Below are 21,923 nucleotides of genomic sequence, written 5' to 3' on the forward strand. Positions count from 1 at the left end.
TGATTAATAATGGTGGTTATGTCATATTATTTTTAATAAAGCATTTTAATTAAAACATTAAACTAGTATTTCAGTCAATTTTTTAATTTTACCTTTTACAAGTTACAAATTCCAGACATATAACCAACCTCAAGGGGGCCCCTCAAACTAGCTGTAGAGCATAGTGCTCCAGCTTGGAGTGTTTAAGAAGAAAACAAAACTTGGTTAAGCTCTCCTGGGGTCATGGATTTAATGACCTAGTGAACTTACTGTGTTTGTTTTAATGTTATGTGGGGTGGGGTGTTGCTGCACTCTCTTCAGCCCAAAGCAACATTAAAAAAAAGTTTATGGTGCCCCTGTCTCTTCTAGGGGCACCACTGGCATCCAAAAATAGAAACAAATATCCCTTGCAAAGCACCTGGAGAAGTGAATAATAAAGTAACAGCTCTTGACCCCCTTTATTTTCTATTTATTAATTTGTTAAAGTTTTTGGGTGGCTTGGTGCCCACCCCAGCATTCACACCTTTTTTTTTGCTGGGGGCTGTGGGGGAAGCCATAGAATCCCGCAGCCACGGCCAGCTCCTCATCCACCAGCGTGGCAGGTGCTGGACACTTTTTCATTTTTTGAAGGCAGATTGGTGCCCACCTGGGGCACACACAAGCTAGGTTTCGTTCGGGGGCGCAAGGAGAGTCCCTGGACTCAGGAGGCCCCTGCTTGCTCTCAAGAAACTTTTCAAAGTCTTGGTGGATGCTCTGGTGCCCACCTGGGCACCCACAATCCTGGCTTTATTGGGCACTATGTGGGGGGAGCAACAAGGCCCTCACTGCTCCAAAGGGTGCTGGCAGGAGCAAACATCAATCCTTTGCACCTCCGTGGTGGGAGCAGCATTTTTCACTGCTCCAGCTGGTCTCCGTGGGGCGACGGGATCCACAGGATTCTGCAGCCATATTGGACCCCAGGGGTTGAGGTACCAAGGGCCTGTTGAAGACTCGGGGAGGAGTGCCACATGCCCCCATCCCATTAATATTAATGTATTGACCCCAGGGAATGGGGTCCTTGGTGCTTGTCGAAGACTCAGGGAGGGGGGCTGCATGCCCCCTCCATTCATTTCATCACAGTAGTCCCTGGGAATAAGGTCCCCTGGGCATATTCAAGGCTCTGTGAGGGGGTGCATGCCCCCTCCCTTTACTAACCTACTTGCGCCACCACCCAAAGGTTTAGGCCCACCGGGAATTTTAAAAAAGGTGGGAGACTGACATTTCTTTTAAATCTGTGCCTGGGATCCACCAGATATTTGAGGTAATGATAAAAAAGCCATGTTTGGCTCCCTGTTTTTCTCTTTGGTATCCCTCACCAGGTCTGGTGCTCACCCCTTAACAAAACCAATAGTCTTGTCTTCTGAAAATGATGTGGTGATCCCTTGACAAAGCCAATAGGCATGCCTTGATTTAATGATGTGGTGACCCCTTGACAAAGTCAATATGCTTTCGTTGTATACTGATGTAGTCAATTCTTGACAACGCCTATAGGCATTCCTTCTACATACTGATGTGGTGGCCCCTTGAGAAAGGCAGTTGCTCTGTATTATTTAAAATAACAGCCCTTTATATTGTGATGAGCACGCTCATTTACTGGCCATGCACAAGGGAGAGATTTGCTTCCACGAGTAGAGTTGGATTCAGGGCTTCTACACCCAGAGCCAGTGATATTATAGTTATGTATGGTAGTAAGATCATACTTTGAATTAAATAACCATAATAATTCACTGAAAATATCAATGGTTAAAGTGATGTTATTGTTAGGTAGAGCAATGAGTTGTTACTTTATGTTGAAAAAGATCGCAGAAATGTACTGAATAAACCAACAGTTAGATTAATTTATAGTTAGATCTGGTAATAAAATCTTACTCTACGTTAAAAGAAAACTTTGAAATTCAGTGGAAAAAAAACTAAATTTAAAGGGTTGTTACAGTGAGGTGGAAATGTCAGTTCGAAAAAATACAATTATAAACAAACAAAACACTAAAATTCACCAGATATAGTTTCCTGAACAAATTGTAACTTGCTCCCTGTCATGCACTCCTTTTGAACTCATATATTACATCACTCATGAAATTCTCAATTACATATTTGATGACATCACTGATGACATCTCAAATGACCTAATTAATGGCATCACTGATGACATTACTGATGGCATGTGAAATGGGCATGCTTAAAAGTGGATGCTGGATCTCAGTGTGCCGCAGCAACAAGAGATGGACCTCATCAAAGCATCTGGGTTTGTAAGTGTTCTCTTTAGAGGCAAGTGAACTAGAACTTGTAGCTGAATGTTCCCTCTTAGGGCAGGGTCTATCCTGATTTGGATATTGTTGGTCCTATTCATAAAAAGGCAGACTCAAACATAAATATATGGAATTAAATGCACAGAGAGGAATTAATAATGGTTAATGGAAGAATTTCAACCCATCTTATTTTGATGTTCCAGTAAGTGGACATAATAGACTTAGATGTGTGCAGACAATAGTTTGATTGGTTTTGGGCTATAAAGGTGCATAGAGCTAAAGAAATTATTAAATGTGATATGTGTAGATAGTTATGGTTTACAATTATCAAGCATTTTCAGCCATTACCATTTGATTTTCATTGCAAGAGCTGTGGACCTGCAGATATCTCTGCAATACAGTTATTTTATGTTATGTCAGGTCATGTTATGTTATGTTATCTTATGTTATAATACGGTATATTATGTGTATTTGTACAGCGCAAAACTCACCCAGGAGGGTATCCTGGTGTGGAAGCAGGAGCTGTGTGGGCTAAACCAGAGTTGCAAGAAGGTGAAAAACAAGGTCTTCAGTTTCTTCTGGAATCAAGAACTGATGAGGCAGCTCGGATATGCTGGGGCAGGTTGTTCCAGGCTTTGGGAGCGAGGTTGGTATGACAGCAGGATCTGGTTCTGTGTATGCAGTGTAGGTGTGTGCATGAGTAAGAGCCCAGCTGAGCCGAGGTATCTGGTAGGTTTGTGGAAGTGTATGTGGTTATTGAGTTACATGGTCCAATGTTGCGTATGCTTTGTGTGTGTGCGTAAACAGTTTGAAGAGTGCTTGTGTGTGTATTGGAAGCCAGTGGAGCACTTTGAAGTCCGAGGTAATATGAGTGCAGGGTGGGAAGTTGGGGGTAAACCTGGTAGCTCATTTTTGCTACGTCTGGGATCTTCTGGTCAGTTGTACATTGATTCCAGCATAAAGTGCTTTGCTGTAATCCAGCTTGCTGGTGATGATGGCTTGGGTGACAGTTCTGCGATTGTTGACGGGGAGCCATTTGAAGATCTTCTTAAGTATCTTGATTGTGTGAAAAAAGGAGACAGAGACTGTGTTCACTTCACCAGCCATTGTGATTACTATTCCAAGTTTGCTTGCATGGGTTTGACAGGAGGGTTGTGTGTCCAAGTTTGTCAGTCTACCAGGCGGTGTCCCAAAGAAAGAAAAGCACAGTGACCCGCACCAAGGAAATTATACACGAATTGTAATTTTTTGCCAAATAGAGCAACAGTATTTTACAGATATATGACATAAACACTTTCCAACAAAATTGTGAAGTTCAAGTCTTGAAAGTTGTGTAGAAAATCTTTTTATTGAAGGAAATTCGAAATTCAAACAATTGCTAGCTGCCAACGCGTTTCGTCACCACCGTGACTTCTTCAGGGCTAGAAGCAATTTATATATAAAACAGAAAATTACATATAGAAAATATTTACAATATAAAATCATTACAAACACATATTGTATATACAATTTTTTAAAAACGGGTAGTTGTCCTAAGCCTAGTGCAACTAACCATTAAATGTTGTACTCCATACATTCTATTTTTACTGTTATGGTCTACAATCATTATAAATTCATCTGACAGATTCAATTTTTACATTTACTGTACTTTTCACATTTGGAAAGTGATGGACAAAGTTAACATATACTCATTTTTCATATGCAGTCTTTCACAAGATATAGGTAAAAAAGCTAACACAGGGAGAGAAGTTAGCCTCAAAATACCTTCTTGTATTACTACTGAATAGTGATGAACAAACTATTAAAATTTGATCAGATTTTTCGAAATATCATATATCGTTTAAGGCATTGTTATATATTCTCGACGTGTCATTAGTCCACATTCCTTACTACATCCGCTTCATATTAGATAATGTGTGATCAATCTACAAACACCACATGGTTTTTTGACATATTAAAAGATTTGGTCATACCTCTAAGGTTGGTGTCCCAAAGAAAGGCATCTTTGCTGAAGGTTGCTATTTCCAACTTGTCTGCATTGAGGTTGAGGCTGTTGGTTTTCATCTATCTGGCAACTTCGGTCATGCAGGAGTAGAAATTGGTCTGGGTGTTTGGCAGTTTGTTTGAGAGTGAGAGTATAATCTGGAGTCATCAGCATAGGATATGATATTGATTTTGTGGTTGCAGATGATTCTCTCAAGTTGTGTCATGCAGGCATTGAATAGAATGGGACTGAGTGGGATCCTTCTTGAACTCCGCAGATGAGGTTAATGATGTCCAAGGTGAAGGAGGTCAACTGGGTGCGGCTTGTCATGAAGGAGCAAATGCAGTGAAGTGCAGGACCTTGTATGAAGGCAATTGGTAGTTGTTGGGTAATTATGGGGTGGGAAAAGGTGTTGAAGGCTGTAGAAAAATCCAGTCCGATGAAGGCCATGGTAACACCAATGTCCATGATCATCTGGATGTCTACGGTGGCGAAGATGAGATGCCACCTATGTCCATGATCTTCTGGATGTCTTCTGTGGTGAAGATGAGAGTGGCCTCTGTACTGTGGTTGGGTCCGAACTCTTGATTTAGTGGTGCCGAGGAGGAGGTTGTCAGTACAGTGGATGGCTAGGTGTTAGTTTATCATCTTTTCCATGACTTTTGCCGGGTCGTATAGGAGATGGAAAGGCTGGTAGTTAACTAGCATCTTCAGATCTGCTAGGGGTTTCTTGAGGAGGAGGGAACATTGTGATGTGTTTGCAGGAGTCTGGAGAGGTGACTTTGATGACAGAGTTATTCAGGATAGGGGTGAGGGCTGCACTGACGGGTCCAGTCCTTTGATGAAGATGTGGTGAGGGCAGGGGTCCGAGTGTGCTTTGGAGTGTATGGACTGCTTCGTCTTTGCAGTTTCTTGAGAGGAGATGGTGAGCAAGGTGGTTAGGGTGGTCTCTGGTGTTGGTAGGGTTGGGTAGGACGGCTGTGCTGGTAGAAGGGACTGGTTGGGGCTCAAAGCTTACATAGATGCTGGTGATCTTGTTGTAAAAATTAGGGAAAGCTAGGTGTATAAGCCCTGAGAGAGGGTTACGCTGGTTGAGCTTGTTGCCGGAGAGGTGAACACTTTCACTATGTCAAAGATTTCCTGAGCGCTGTTGTTTCATAGAGGCAGAATCGTTCTCTTGTAATCCCACAGTGTCTGGGTTGGGAACAGGTCTGGTTTTATGCATTTCATTGGACACTCATTTGCATTTCTTAGAAACATTGCAATGTGTCATTACGAAATGTATGTCAAATATTTCACTCCCACTTTCATTAAAAAAATGAAAAAAACTAATTGATCTCTCATGGGAATGTCCCAATTAATTGCTCTCTGTTTACTTTTTTATTGGCAGTGTTGGTCAAGGTGACACAGCAGCCTTCCGGTACTAGCTTTGGCTAAAGATCGTGCGTCCTCTCAAATACCTCTGGATGACACCGTGTTCTAAACTGAAAACAAAGGATCGTTGCACTTCTGGTCATATCCGATACTATGACACAATGTCTGATGACTTCATCATGTTTTGATATGCTCTGAAGAACTGCATTAACTTGCACCGCCTGTTACATCTTGTGTATGTTATCCTTATCTGCATTGCTTTATTTGCTTGAGTTTAATGGAAGTGCGGTTTACTGTTTTCGAACAGCTTTCAGCAATGTGTTTGAATCTCTTGTATGATGCACCAATGAAGAACAGGTGTAGTGACGCCTGCGAAAGCAGAAAGAGGCAGGTGCGTAGCCATTAATGAAAGCAGCAATAATGTAACCAGAAAGCGATATTGCAGACACATAGGAACTTTCAGCTGCTGCAACTGCACTAGATGAAATCGGTGAGTTTTACCCTCCATCTCTGCTCTGCCAACCAAGGGATTTTTGAGAAATCATCTGTGGGTGGAAATGACAAAAGCAAGACTGGGAACAGAGACAGTCGTTTCTAGGAAGAGGCGGTGGTGTAGCGTTGGAGGTATAACTGAACGCGGCTTAAAATCGCATTATTGTTTGAGGGATTGGGAAGCCACATTCCAAAATAAGCCGTCAATATCAGAGGCTGAAAATATAACTAAAACTAATACAACTGAAACTACAGAGAACGACTAAGAGTATCCAATTTTAAACCTTCTGAAAATGCATACCTATCTCCACACCTTTGCCAACATTCTAAATAAATTCAGAATTTACATAATGTGCATACGTGCCCATAGAATTAAAAAAACACTGAACAGTAAGAACATCGAGATGCTCTTTAAGGATAGAGACTCCTAACATGTCAAACTTTAATAACGATGGCAATGTCCACCAGGGGGATTTAGATAGAGAGACGGCACTCCACTGGAGTGGAACTCAGAGTTCACCTAAGTAAGAGAACATAGAAATGTGTGTGAATTATTCAATTCACTTCTATTTCAGCTAAATGCCGCATCCGTCCTTCTCGAAATCAGTGCTTTTCACTTTTTGGCCGCAGACATTTTAAATGTGCCAATAAATTAATTTTCACTCAAATGAAATGTTTCGATCGTAGAAAGAAAATAAAGGCAGTACTGGCAAAATATTGAATTTAATTGAATCAAATAAGAATTGGTATAGCCAATACGTCTGATGATGGTCACCAGATGTTTTGTTTTTGTCATTGCCTGTTTTGTTTTGTTGAGCTTTTTGCAACACTTTATTGTTTGGGAAGCTCCCAGGGCGCGCCAATTAAAAACAGAATCAGCTAAATGCAAACATATTTTTCGTTCTCAACATTGCCTTAGTGATTCATGGCACTAAAGACAATTACTTTGCAAATGTGCTCCTTGTAAAAGGACATAATACCGTCATTCACAGTTAGCCAGTGGCCGAAGTTGACTGACCCACCTCCAAGCAGCAAATGAGTAGAAGAAAATGTGAATGACACAATAACAAACCTGTTAATAAAGAGGGCTGTCTAAAAGCGAATAAAATAAGTATATAACTGTTAAGTAGACTCCATAGTCATTCTTAACTTGAAGATTGACTTTATTAAGCAATAAGGTACAACACAGCAGCAAGACAGGAGAGCTCCATACAGGTAGCTGGCCAGGACCCAATGCAAACTGTCAACTGTCAACTGCCATATTGGAACTCTCAGCTGGCATTCTAGAATGCCAGCTGATGACATAACAAAGCTAGCGCGAGGGCAGGGACGCACGTGGTAGGGGACGAAAGCCTAAAGGGGATAAATTAAGGGGAAGTGAAACAGTGCAAACCAAAACATCTCCTTCCCAAAGGAAAAAGAAAAGAAGGTTCAGTCTCGAGCATGGTGAAGCGGGGAGCGCACACTGGGCAAGGGTTGTTATTCACAATCAAAGGGCCATATTAACAAGCAAGGGCGATACATTATCACCAGGAAACTGTCGCTAAAGCAGCGATAATGGGCTTGATAATATGCCCTTGTGAATTCCCATAGAAGCCCAGGTTAACACCAGAACCTGGGCTGCTATGGGAATTCACAAGAACATATTGTCAAGGCCATTATTGCCGCTTTAGCGGCAGTTTCCTGCCGATAAAAGCGGCGATAATGTATCGCCCTTGCTTGATAATATGGCCGTAAGTCTTTGTACTTGCTAGGTTTTGCAACACTGCAAACATATCTACTGGTACTTCCTGCTTCTTTCGCTGTTTCTCCCAGTAGATCATGTTCTTCCTCTGACAGGTTTGTACTCATTGCATCAAGTGAATCAACAGAATCACTAGTGATAAGGTCTCCATCTTTCGCCGTATCTTCCTCTGGATCCTGTTCTTCCTCTGACTGGCTGGTACACTCCGCACCAGGTGATTCAACCGAATTACTAGTGCTAATGTCTCTGTATTCTCCAATTGACTCAATGAGTTCCTGGTCCGAGCCAACATTAGTTCCATTGGTTTGGGATTGCACCGTTGTACCATTACCTTCTCCATCCAAACCAGATCCTTCATTAAGTAACCAGTCCAAGTTATCCTTCTTACTATCCTTCTCATGTGCGTCATTGTGCGGTGGTCTTGCAGTGCCCTGTTTATTTGCACATACGATTATACCCCCATCTGTTCTGGCACAAGCAGAAAGTGCAGAGGCATGCCACACCCTCCCATCGTTGAGAAGGGCAGAATTACAAAAACTTTTCTCCACCACCAACGGCGTGGTAAACCTATTCTGTTCTTTTTCAATGAGTCTGCTTTTTTTCACCCTTACTCTGTCTTCCTCTTTGACGTTGATTTGTTTACACTTATGTTTGGCATCAAATCTCTCCTTATATGCCTCTTGTACTTTTTGGATACTCTTCCTTACCACGTCCGCAGACCACTCCACTCTCCTAGCTGTTTTGAGCCATCCAACATTATCTTTTGATAAGGGTGTTCTACCTCTCATAAGTTCAAAAGGGCTGAAGTACGTACTTTCCCCTGTTGTTATCCTGTATGCCCAAATCAGTTTGTTCACTTCTTTCTTCCAACATAGCCCATTGTTGTTGGCTAGTTGTATGGTTCCTTTTATTACCCTGTTAAAACATTCCACAGCACCGTTCCCTGTGGGATGCTACATAGAAGTGGTTTTGTGTTTTATTCTATTCCTTTCCAGGACCTTCTTGAAACTCACACAGGTGAACTGACTCCCATTGTCTCTGACAATTGTTTTAGGTATTCCTTCCCTTGTGAAAACACTATCAAGGAACAGGAGTCTTTCCCTTAGCGCAACTGGTGGTATTACCTTACCCTGTCTCAAAATGAGTTCACCTTCCACTGACAATTCTGAGTTCCCAGTATGGTCTCAATTCTTTTTTATGAACTTCTTGCTGGGCCAATCATCAACAATAAGTTTGTGTACTTCCTGTAGGGTTTCATCCTTTTGATACTCACTCACCCAAACCTCTCTGTATATGCTGGGGAACTTCTCATTGATGCTTGCCACACAAAATTCATCCTCCCTTTCCCTCAGATCCCCATAGTCTGGTAGGGATAGTCTACTTAGGAAGTCCGCCACCACATTTTTTGCACCAGGCAGGTACTGCACGTCGTAATTGTAGTCTAACAGTCTCACAGACAAACGTGCCAGTCTTGGTGACGCATTATATAATCCTTTAACGGTGAGTACCTTTGTGAGTGGTTTGTGGTCGCATCGTAAAGTGACCCTTTTTCCCCAAATGTATTGGCGGAAGTATTCCAGTCCCCACACACAAGCCAATGCTTCACGCTCGATGACTGAGTATCTTTCCTCAGTGGAGGTTAGTGAGCGGGATGCAAATGCGATGGTAACCTCCTTGCCTGTGCTTTCAGCTTGTGTAAGGACTGCTCCTATTCCCCTTCCGCTAGCATCTGTAGTGGCAACACTGTTAAGACTTGTGTCAAAGCCTTGCAGGGGAGGTGCATCTCAAATTTCCTGTTTTAGAGCATTGAAACTCTCGTTGCAACATTGAGACCACACAAACGTGTTTCTTGATTTTAAAAGTTGTCTTATGTTATTTGTTTTAGCTGAAAAGTTTCTCACGAACTTTGAATAGAATTCCACCAGGCCCAAAAATGCTCTTTGTTCCACTTTGTTCTGTGAAACCGGAGCATCCCTGATGGCCTTGAGTAACTCTTTCTTGGGCTTTATTCCTTCAGGTGTGATTTCATGTCCCAGGTACGTGACAGTATTTTTTGCAAACCAGCATTTTCTGTACTCTGCAGTCATGCACACCTTTCCAAGATATTCAGCACATGCACCAACCTTTGATCATGGTCCGCCTTGTCTTTTCCCATTACTAGGATGTCATCCTGAAAGATGAGCACCTTTTTGACCCCTTTACAAAGTTCATGCATTAGTCTCTGGAAGAATGCCGCTGCCGAAGCTAACCCAAAGGGTACCCTCTTGAACCTGTAACATCCAAATGGTGAAATGAAGGTGGTGAGCTGCCTGTTTTCAGGGTGCAGAGGGACCTGGTGGTACTCTGTAATGAGGTCTATTGTAGAGAAACCTTCATGTCTTTTGTCAGGGAGAGCATCTCATTTATTTTAGGGAGGGGATACTGGTCTACAAGGATACTTTTGTTGAGGTCGCGTAAATCTACTATTAACCTCAACTTGCCATTGTGCCTGCGGGCAACGACCAATGGTGCGACCCACTCAGATGATTCCATGGGTTCTATGATGCCTGCATCTAGTAAATCATTAATTTGCATCTTGACCTCCTCCCTAATCCTGAACGGAATGTGTCTTACCTTGTGTTGGAAATGGGATCCCTGGCTGGCCAGGGCTTTCGCCAAAGTCAGTCAGAGACCACCATTCCCAAGGTCAGGGCAAGGGAGTTACACGCCAAGATAACCCCTGCTCACCCTCTAGGTAACGTGGCGCGAGCAGCAAGGCTAAACTTGGAGGCGATGTAGGTTAAGTATTTGCGCACGCACCCCAGCAACAACACCCAAAGGCCCACCACAAAGGAAACTCCACACAAGGTTATATAAAAATAGCCTTTGTATTATAAGAAACATACATTAGATAAGACACACATCTTGTTACACTGTGCATGAGGCACGGGCAGAATTTACAAGGGATTATGTACAGGGCAGGGCCACCTGGACCACTGTCAAGGGTATTCACTTTTAGAACTTAGCACTTGTAGAAAGTAAAATCACTGTAGCACACAATATAAAAATAGAGCACACAACCAGTAATCACTGGTAACAGGACCTCACTAGCACCACCTGTACTAGGGAGAAAACAACCACCTACATATCACAATACCTGTAGGGGTGTAAGAACATAACACATGATGCAATGCATAACATTCATTCAGAGGTGTAAGGAGGGAAAACACATGATGCATCACAATACATTCAGAGGTGTAAAAACAAGGCACATGACGCATAAAAACACATTCAGAGGTGCCGAAAATGAACAATTGCGCCAAACTCACGTAAGTCACCACCTGTGACTGTCCCTAGGCCAACTGGCCTCTCTAGGGCTAGGACGCCCTGTGTCCCAAAGTCAGGGGGCCTAAACGTGGCAGTTGCCCACAAAGTGCTGGGCAGCTGTGAAGTGAGGAGGATGTGGCCACACGCTGGAGCCTCGCAGGCTCTGGCCAAAAGAATTTCCCCTAGAGCCTCTCTGGGCTCTTAAACAACAATGGGGCCCTGGAGCCTCGGGGCTCCTAAATACAAATGCGGGACATGGGCAGGGAGCCTCTCGTGGCTCAAAGGAAATGATGTGCCCCCGGGGCCCTTGTGGGCTTCACACAGAATGCGGCCAAACCGTTGGAGTCCCACCCCGGGGACTCGGGAAAACAATGGCCGCCCAGAGCCTCGCAAGGCTCTCAAACAAGGATGCCCCAGCCCTGGTGGGCTTTAAATCAGCACTGGCTGCCACGAGCCTCGCAGGCTCTCAGATCACTGTGGGAGTCCCTCCGGGATTCTAGAAAAGAAGAATGCCCCTGGAGCCCTTCTCAGGCTCAAAATACGAAATGCCTGTTGGGCCTCTCGGGGCTCCTAATGACCAATGCGCCCGTTGCTAGAGCCTCTCTTAGGCTCTAAGGAATGCCTTGGGTTGGGGGAGCCTCGAGAACTGGAGCAGCACTCACCGGGACTTTTGCTGGTGCTGCGTGCCTTTCCTCAGCGGCAGCTCCTCTCCTCAGCTGCGGCTCCTCTCCTCAGCTGCGGCTCCTCTCCTCAGCTGCGGGCGGCCTCCGGTGATCCTCTGTTCTGCTCACCAGGTGCCAGGCGGGCCCCCCCGTTCCCCGGGGGTGCCCCACTCGATCCGGCGCTGGTGTCTCGGGCTTCCCTGCAGCTTCCCCCAGCTGGGCCAATCCCAGCGCGGCTCAAGGGCGGGACTTCCGGCCTGCTTGGAAGCCGGCCCACGTCTTCACTCTTCTTGCCTGGCTTCCGGTTCTAAGAGCCGCCAATGGCAGCGCGGCCCTTGGAAGGGAGGCGGGTACAGCGCCTCCTGTTAGATCTCCGGGCCGGCGGTGGTGCTTTTCACACGGGGTAAAGGCGGTGTGGGCAGCCGCTCGATTATTCAAAACCAGCGAGGTGGGCACTCGCTTTAAAAGGTCGATAAGGCGCTCCCAAGCGCCAGGGCGGCAATTTACAGCCAAGGTAATGCCGGGTGGCACCGGCTTCAACCAATGGGGCGCTCCAGGCGCCAGGGGGCAATCACAGAGCTCCCAAGCGCTACAATCCCAAATAAAGCGCTCTCACAGCGCTAGAGGCCAATAAAGCGCTACCTCAGCGCTAGGACAAAAAGAAAGCGCTCTCAAGCGCTAGGGCCCCAAGTAAAGCGCTCCCAGGCGCTTAGCAGAAGCAAAGTCCAGCAAAGTTCAGGGAAGTAGGCAGAGGGGCAAGGCTGGGCCCAGAGCCAGCTCACTGGGTCTCCAGGCAGGGAGACACTCCAAGTGGCGGTCCTCTGGCCCAGCGACAGCAGCAGCAGCCCCCTCAGGATCCTGGAAGAGAACAACTTCTGTGGGGACACAGCCCCATTTTTATACAGTACATTCCTTTGTCTGAGGGTGCAGGGTGGGGGCAGAACTAGTCGCAGCTGGTTCTTGAGTACTCTGTTTACCTCAACCACCCTCTCTATTCACTGGCAGTGCTTGGGTCATTAGACGCACCACAGGGGGGCGGAGCCAGCATTGTGTGGGGAAAACCCAGCCCATCCAGGACACAGGTACACTCCTCCCACACATCACTCATGCTAATCTCACACTCACCACCGGGCAGACCCATCCAGACTTCCTGGAGCCTGGCATGCCAGCCAGCTCCAGCCAATCACGCTCCAGCACCCTCACTGTACACACACATCAATGTCCAGAAGTAGCACTTCCCTTCTAGACACATACAAGCCACATATACCATCGTGCAGCATTCACTCTCACGAGTTCAGACATACCAAACTCGAGCCTGCACTCCCCACGCATCAGGAACTACCAGGGACACACACATTCCCCATGCATTCCTATGGGAGGGCAGGCCAGCCATACTACACGCACGCACTTTCACTCTGGGACCCAGGGAAGAAGTGCGCCAGGCCAGAAATCATGAACGCCATCAAAGCAAAAAGTTCAGGGGTGAACCAGCCACAAAGGCCCGGGTCCAACACAACCTGCTTTGGGCGATAGAACACGGACACGGGCCTGCCACTGCCGGGACACCGTCCTGTTCCATGCCACTGTGAACCCCTGGGATTCCTTCTCAAACCACCATCTGGAACAACTGGGCTACCCCACTGGTACTCCCAAGCTGTCCACGGCCAGGACCAGGCCCTGGGCCACCGGTCCTTGCCTATCCACAGAGTGGGGGGTAGTAACCCCTGGCACATGGTGTCCATTCTCCACTCTTCCTGTTTGCAAGACAGGGCTAGACTGCCACTGGTTCTCCAGCCTAGGGTCTACAACCTCAGGCGGACCAGGAGTCTCAGGGAAGGCTCTCCTCCCCTTACCTCTTCTTTTAGGGTTCCTCCTCCTGCGAGGGGGACACCTAGAACGCCATTCCAACCCAGGGTTTAACCCCTCAGGTTGCACCGGGGTCAGAGGCGGGCTCTCCCACCCTCTGCACCCCCTTCCAGAGTTCTGCACCCTCCCAACTGGAGAGGTACCCCTGGAAGAAGTACTGGCTAGGACTCTGGTTACAGACGTCCCACCCTTCAGGTCAGGCCGATCCTGAACCTGGCCTCCCAACCTTCGGTTTAAACCGATAGGTGGGATAATTGCCTGGCACTCCAGGACTTCTGGGGACTCACTCACCATCCCCCTGAGGCTAACACATGACTCATGTGCTGTGTGACTGTCTGTCTGGCGCAGATCTCCCGTCCCCTGTCCACCTGACAGTGCGGGAAGATCCCCCAGAACAGAAGTGGTGTCACCATGGTCACTAACCGGGAACTTCGCCCAACTGGGTAGTCCCTGACCCACTGGTTCTCCCACTGGGGAACACATCCCCCATTCACTCCTCACTTTGGACTTCTATGCCTCCCCAACGGGAGCGGCACTGCCGGACACCAGAACCACTGGAACACTATTTAAAAATACTCCAGGTTCTCTAGACACTAGGAGATCCCCCTCAAGGGGCCTAACAGGACAGCCTAGGCCCCCAACCTGGTGTTCCCTCAAGAAACCATCCAGGTTCTGAGACGGGGTTTCGGGCACCTGGGAACACTCAGTCCCCCACTCACTCTTACTCCACTGAGACAAGACGTGAGCCCCTACACCCCTCTCGCTACACTGGGACCTAGCTGGGCTACTCTGAGCCTCTTCCACCACACTGGTCTGGAAGATACCTGACCCACTACTCTCTGGTTCACTCACCCATGACGTGTCAGAACCTCCGGCACCTTCCCAGCGGTCTGCTTCCTCTGCAAGCTTCCAAGGACTAACATAGTCACCTCTTGACAGGTGTTTGCGCAACTCTGGCACAAAACAATTGAACAGCTGCTCTCTGATAACCAGGTTGAGCAGACCCTCAAAATCAGGTTCCCCATGAACCTCTAGCCAATCAAGCAGGGCATCATGATAATCATCCACATAGTCCGCCCAATCCTGGTGAGGCAGTCTCCTACTGCCCCTGAACTTCAATCTGTACCTGTCCTCTCGGGAACAAGGTACCACTCTTTGGAAACGGGGCATGGCACTTCCCGCACCAAACTCTCTATTGCTGCCACCACTGGATCCAACCCTCCCTGGGGAATCCAGAAAACTAGGACTACGGTCAGGGGATAACCTACCCTCTAGGGCTATCTTCTCCCTGGCCAAGGCTCTCTCAGTCTCCGCAATCCGCTCATTCACACCCAGCTGCGCCATCACACCTGAGCTTCTCCATGGCCAGCTGGTGCTCCCTCTCTTCTCTCCTATCCACCCACTCCTCTGGGGACAGGGAAAGGGATGGGGTGCTACATCTGACACTGGACCCAGCAAGGGACTCCCTATCTAGGGGGTACTCGCTCTCTGCTGGCGCCCATCCACTGTCAAACTCACTCTCCACATCAGACTCTTCAGGGCTCCCCTCAGACTCACCACCCTCATGGTGTGCGGCCCGGGCCCTCTCCCTCTCACTGGGCTCACGCTCCCAGTCATTCTTCTGCCACAGGATCATGTTATCCCTAAGCTTGGACTGGGTGTCTGACTCACTCACTGGGATGTCTCTCTCTTACAAAACCGTACCAACTCATGCACACTGTACTTAAACAGGCCACAGAGGTTAAAAGGAGATTCCATCTTGACAGGATGCTCACAGACACGTGCAACACAAGGGACCTAGCAATCTGAAGTAAGAGTACACAATTCCAAAACTTCAACACTCTCCTTATCAAAGAGAACTCACTCATGCGTCCAGGAAAACACACCATTCATCCACACACACCCTCCCCTCGGATCGGTAAGGCAGTTTCTACCACCCCTGACTTCTCAACCTGACCATAAGTGACACAGGTACCAAACTCTGGAAGCAGGGCGGGGGACAAATGTACTGAACACAATTATCAAATGACACTCTTCAGGAGAGGCAATAATGGAATTTCACCAAAAACAATAATCCCCAAAATGTGGTTATCTAAAAATGTAGAGCTTTGAAGTACGGCCAGACGCTACTGTGGTACAACGCAAACACAAATCCTCATCCTCACCGCTTGCCGCCAATGTTGGAAATGGGATCCCTGGCTGGCCAGGGCTTTCGCCAAAGTCAGTCAGAGACCACCATTCCCAAGGTCAGGGCAAGGGAGTTACACGCCAAGATAACCCCTGCTCACCCTCTAGGTAACGTGGCGCGAGCAGCAAGGCTAAACTTGGAGGCGATGTAGGTTAAGTATTTGCGCACGCACCCCAGCAACAACACCCAAAGGCCCACCACAAAGGAAACTCCACACAAGGTTATATAAAAATAGCCTTTGTATTATAAGAAACATACATTAGATAAGACACACATCTTGTTACACTGTGCCAGAGGCACGGGCAGAATTTACAAGGGATTATGTACAGGGCAGGGCCACCTGGACCACTGTCAAGGGTATTCACTTTTAGAACTTAGCACTTGTAGAAAGTAAAATCACTGTAGCACACAATATAAAAATAGAGCACACAACTAGCACCACCTGTACTAGGGAGAAAACAACCACCTACATATCACAATACCTGTAGGGGTGTAAGAACATAACACATGATGCAATGCATAACATTCATTCAGAGGTGTAAGGAGGGAAAACACATGATGCATCACAATACATTCAGAGGTGTAAAAACAAGGCACATGACTCATAAAAACACATTCAGAGGTGCCGAAAATGAACAATTGCGCCAAACTCACGTAAGTCACCACCTCTGACTGTCCCTAGGCCAACTGGCCTCTCTAGGGCTAGGACGCCCTGTGTCCCAAAGTCAGGGGGCCTAAACGTGGCAGTTGCCCACAAAGTGCTGGGCAGCTGTGAAGTGAGGAGGATGTGGCCACACGCTGGAGCCTCGCAGGCTCTGGCCAAAAGAATTTCCCCTAGAGCCTCTCTGGGCTCTTAAACAACAATGGGGCCCTGGAGCCTCGGGGCTCCTAAAAACAAATGCGGGACATGGGCAGGGAGCCTCTCGTGGCTCAAAGGAAATGATGTGCCCCCGGGGCCCTTGTGGGCTTCACACAGAATGCGGCCAAACCGTTGGAGTCCCACCCGGGGGACTCGGGAAAACAAGGGCCACCCAGAGCCTCGCAAGGCTCTCAAACAAGGATGCGCCCAGCCCTGGTGGGCTTTAAATCAGCACTGGCTGCCATGAGCCTCGCAGGCTCTCAGATCACTGTGGGGCCCGTGGGAGTCCCTCCGGGATTCTAGAAAAGAAGAATGCCCCTGGAGCCCTTCTCGGGCTCGAAATACGAAATGCCTGCTGGGCCTCTCGGGGCTCCTAATGACCAATGCGCCCGTTGCTGGAGCCTCTCTTAGGCTCTAAGGAATGCCTTGGGTTGGGGGAGCCTCGAGAACTGGAGCAGCACTCACTGGGACTTTTGCTGGTGCTGCGTGCCTTTCCTCAGCGGCGGCTCCTCTCCTCAGCTGCGGCTCCTCTCCTCAGCTGCGGGCGGCCTCCGGTGATCCTCTGTTCTGCTCACCAGGTGCCAGGTGGGCCCTCCCGTTCCCCGGGGGTGCCCCACTCGATCCGGCACTGGTGTCTCGGGCTTCCCTGCAGCTTCCCCCAGCTGGGCCAATCCCAGCGCGGCTCAAGGGCGGGACTTCCGGCCTGCTTGGAAGCCGGCCCACGTCTTCACTCTTCTTGCCTGGCTTCCGGTTCTAAGGGCCGCCAATGGCAGCGCGGCCCTTGGAAGGGAGGCGGGTACAGCGCCTCCTGGTAGATCTCCGGGCCGGCGGCGGTACTTTTCACACGGGGTAAGGGCGGTGTGGGCAGCCGCTCGATTATTCAAAACCAGCGAGGTGGGCACTCGCTTTAAAAGGTCGATAAGGCGCTCCCAAGTGCAGGGCGGCAATTTACAGCCAAGGTAATGCCGGGTGGCACCGGCTTCAACCAATGGGCACTCCAGGCGCCAGGGGGCAATCACAGCGCTCCCAAGCGCTACAATCCCAAATAAAGCGCTCTCACAGTGCTAGAGGCCAATAAAGCGCTCCCTCAGCGCTAGGACAAAAAGAAAGCGCTCTCAAGCGCTAGGGCCCCAAGTAAAGCGCTCCCAGGCGCTTAGCAGAAGCAAAGTCCAGCAAAGTTCAGGGAAGTAGGCAGAGGGGCAAGGCTGGGCCCAGAGCCAGCTCACTGGGTCTCCAGGCAGGGAGACACTCCAAGTGGCGGTCCTCTGGCCCAGCGACAGCAGCAGCAGCCCCCTCAGGATCCTGGAAGAGAACAACTTCTGTGGGGACACAGCCCCATTTTTATACAGTACATTCCTTTGTCTGAGGGTGCAGGGTGGGGGCAGAACCAGTCGCAGCTGGTTCTTGAGTACTCTGTTTACCTCAACCACCCTCTCTATTCACTGGCAGTGCTTGGGTCATTAGACGCACCACAGAGGGGAGGAGCCAGCATTGTGTGGGGAAAACCCAGCCCATCCAGGACACAGGTACACTCCTCCCACACATCACTCATGCTAATCTCACACTCACCACCGGGCAGACCCATCCAGACTTCCTGGAGCCTGGCATGCCAGCCAGCTCCAGCCAATCACGCTCCAGCACCCTCACTGTACACACACATCAATGTCCAGAAGTAGCACTTCCCTTCTAGACACATACAAGCCACATATACCATCGTGCAGCATTCACTCTCACGAGTTCAGACATACCAAACTCGAGCCTGCACTCCCCACGCATCAGGAACTACCAGGGACACACACATTCCCCATGCATTCCTATGGGAGGGCAGGCCAGCCATACTACACGCACGCACTTTCACTCTGGGACCCAGGGAAGAAGTGCGCCAGGTCAGAAATCATGAACGCCATCAAAGCAAAAAGTTCAGGGGTGAACCAGCCACAAAGGCCCGGGTCCAACACCTTGTATATGCTTGGGACTGCATTTTCCTTTAGCTTGATTTTAAGTTGAAATCCTTTCATCTTCCCTATGGTGCAGTTGAAGACTTTTTGGAACCTGTCAGTAATGGTGGACCCACATACATTGTTCTGTTGCATAACAAGTACGGGTTCTGAACTGTTGGGATTAAGTGTAATACCTAATTTTCCCTGGTCTTTCCATCCTAGCACAGAGGGACCCTTTGCATCGATGTATAATTTGCTGATGGTTGCTCTGTCCTTAAATGCGAACTTAAGTTCCTTTCAACCTACCAGCTCAATAGGTTCCCCCGTGAATTTACTGAGGGTGATATCTGGTTTTTCCATGACCTGGCATATTGTTTGTTGGAATTTCTCCCTCCATACCTTTCTGTTGATAATAGTACAGGGTGATCCTGAATCAGTGACTATCTCAATGCTCACCCATCCAATGGCAACCATGCACATATGTTTCTTCTTGTTACCTCTCTCTTGTGCGTCATTTTCAGATGCTTCAGTCACAGTGGAGAAGTGTGCCTCAGTGGTAGTGGAGAAGTGTGCCTCAGTGGTAGTGGAGAAGTGTGGCTCAGTGGTTAGAGGCGGCAGACTCGGAAGCTGAGATCGGGTGTGGACCAGGGTTCGATTACCCGCCTCGGCGGGTCTCGGGCTCTAAAAATTCCACGGACTTGATAATTCTCGCTCCGGTGCCTACTCGACTCACGGGGTCACACTCTGCGACTCTGGGCAATAGCTTGCTTAATCTCCACTACGGCCCCTCGCGGCGGGATGCCTGGCTTTCACATTGTGGATACCCTGCCGGGGTATCTCACAGGGGAATACCAGGACGGGTTCCCTAAGCAAGCGCTTAGATACCGTGTTGGTGATTTGCGCTATATAAATACATGTACATTTACATTAAGCGCACCCAAGTTGTACTCTGATTCGTCAGATGAATCCTGTTCCTGTTCCTCATTCCCCTCAACCAATTTTACTTTTGCTCTCACTTTCCTCTGACACGCTTTTTGAAAATGCCCCATAAGTCCGCATTGTGTACATTTACTGTTGCGTGCAGGACATTTCCAGTCATTTGCCAAATGTCTGTTGCTACCGCAAAAATAACATTTAAATTGCGCAAATGTTTTTACTCCTCCTTTATACCCAGTGTCTTCAGTGACTCTGCTTTTATTAACCATGTGCTTCATCTTACATCCGCTTATTTTCGCCACTACACTGGGTTCTTCTGGTTTAGTTTTACTTTCATTCATAACAGCTTTGGCACATTTTCCTGTCATTGCTGCCCTTTTTACTATCTCAATCACTTCCTGGAGGGGTTTCTCACCTTTAGCCCACAATGCGTCCTGTATGTTTTGATTCACTGCACACATTACTATTTGATCCCTTATGAAATCATTGTGCATATTTTCGAATTTGCAGGTGAGTGCTAAGTTCTTAAGTGCAGAAACGTAATCCTCTATATTCTCCTCTTTCCCCTGTTTTCGTTGGTAACATTTATATTGGTTAACAGCAACACAGACAGTGGGTTTGTAATAACTATCCAAGTCATCCATGGCATTTGTGAAAACATTACCCTGTTCACCATCTCACACCTTCTTGTCAATGCTGTTACACACCTTAAGTCCTCCAGCCCCCAAGCAATGCAGTAGGATTTTTTTTCTCATCTGCCGCAAGTGGTTCATCTGCATTATCAAAGGTGGAAATATAGTTATTCCAGTACTCCCGCCATTCTTCCCATTTTATTTGCGGTCCACCTGATCCTAATAAAAACGATTGCGGGGGCTGTAAATTCTACTTGTTTCCTCCATGTTGAGGTGGGGAGTAAGAAGCTCCTAATAAAGTTCCTTATAAATATTGAGTGTCCCCAACAGCAATGCTTGCACAAACATAACAATAGGTTAATGCGAATTTCCATAGAATTCTCACTTGTTTAATAGTCTTGTGCTTTTGATGCCATCTGCTGCAGCCTCCTGTATTTCTTTTTCTAGGAAACTGACAAGATTTTATGTTCCGGTGTATTATGTGTAGAAGTTGCACAGCTGAAGTGTTACATTTAAGATGGCCTCACACACGTTTCCTGTGCGTCAAAAGAAAGACTGGACCACTGAATCCTTACTTCCAAGATGGCGCCCCTCTACGTGCTACGTCAGCACGACGCACAGCCTGTTAATGCATCACCAGCTTGTGAGGAGAACATTCCAAGTGTACAATACCGGATAATTCTGCTCCCCTCAGTAAGTTCAAAGTCTCTCTTTGCTCGAAAAGCAGTGCAACTCACTTCTCTGTTTATCATTGATATCCTCCTGTGGTATTCTCAACAGAATGGAGCAAAAGTTCTCCTCAATTCATTTCTTCCGTAGCAGACATGGACAACATCATTCATTCATTCATTTAAGCATCATTCTTCAAGAGTTCCTCATAATAAATAACTTCTACCTTCTCGATGCTTGTAGTTCCTTTGAATATTTCTGTGTCAGTTACGTTTGGCAGGATTCCGATGGAGGTTAATGCTTGCTCCAAATTCTTATTATATTTTTTTTCGGATTCACGTGGGGTCCTTGGTGTGTTGTAAAATAAGTATATAACTGTTAAGTAGACTCCATAGCCATTCTTAACTTGAAAATTGATTTTATTAAGCAATAAGGTACAACACACCAGCAAGACAGGAGAGCTCCGTACAGGTAGCTGGCCAGGACCCAATCCAAATTGTCAACTGTCAACCGTCATCTTGAAACTGACAGATAGCATTCTAGAAAGCCAGCTGATGACATAACAAAGCTAGCGCAAGGGCAGGGACGCCGGTGTTAGGGGACGGAAGCCTAAAGGGGATAAATTAAGGGGAAGTGAAACAGTCCAGCCCAACAATAACACACATAATTTTATTTAAACCAAAAGATTTTGGCTAATGCCCGACCTAAAGGGAATACAGTATGTCAACATCCTTGACGGTCTTATTAAGCCTGACATCTGTTCGGAGGGTGAAATAAATAATCAACAAAGCAAATAATATTCAAACTTCAAGATCATATAGGAATACATGTCACCAATGGGTTTCATCCCAACTACCACATCTTACTCATAGCAATCAACAAGATTGGGGCCTCTCCATCAGACATTGTAGCTGTAAGCATTTGGGTTGCTGTTTCAGGGGGGTGAAACTCTACTGAAGCAGCAACCACAATTCTTGTCAGGGCAAAACACAAGCCAAGCCTAATTT

General features: G+C 47.3%; 1 long non-coding RNA gene across 1 annotated transcript in view; it reads right to left on the reverse strand.

The window, feature by feature from the left end:
- Nucleotides 1-20,687, reverse strand: part of LOC144791119 (uncharacterized) — a 189,731-nt gene extending 169,044 nt beyond the window's left edge. Inside the window, exon 1 of the long non-coding RNA XR_013602300.1 lies at nucleotides 20,633-20,687. This is a non-coding gene — a long non-coding RNA (uncharacterized LOC144791119). The remainder of the gene's footprint in view (nucleotides 1-20,632) is intronic.
- Nucleotides 20,688-21,923: the final 1,236 nt, after the last annotated feature.

The sequence above is a fragment of the Lissotriton helveticus genome, chromosome 11, assembly GCF_964261635.1.
Source record: "Lissotriton helveticus chromosome 11, aLisHel1.1, whole genome shotgun sequence".
Classification (NCBI taxonomy): Eukaryota; Metazoa; Chordata; class Amphibia; order Caudata; family Salamandridae; genus Lissotriton; species Lissotriton helveticus.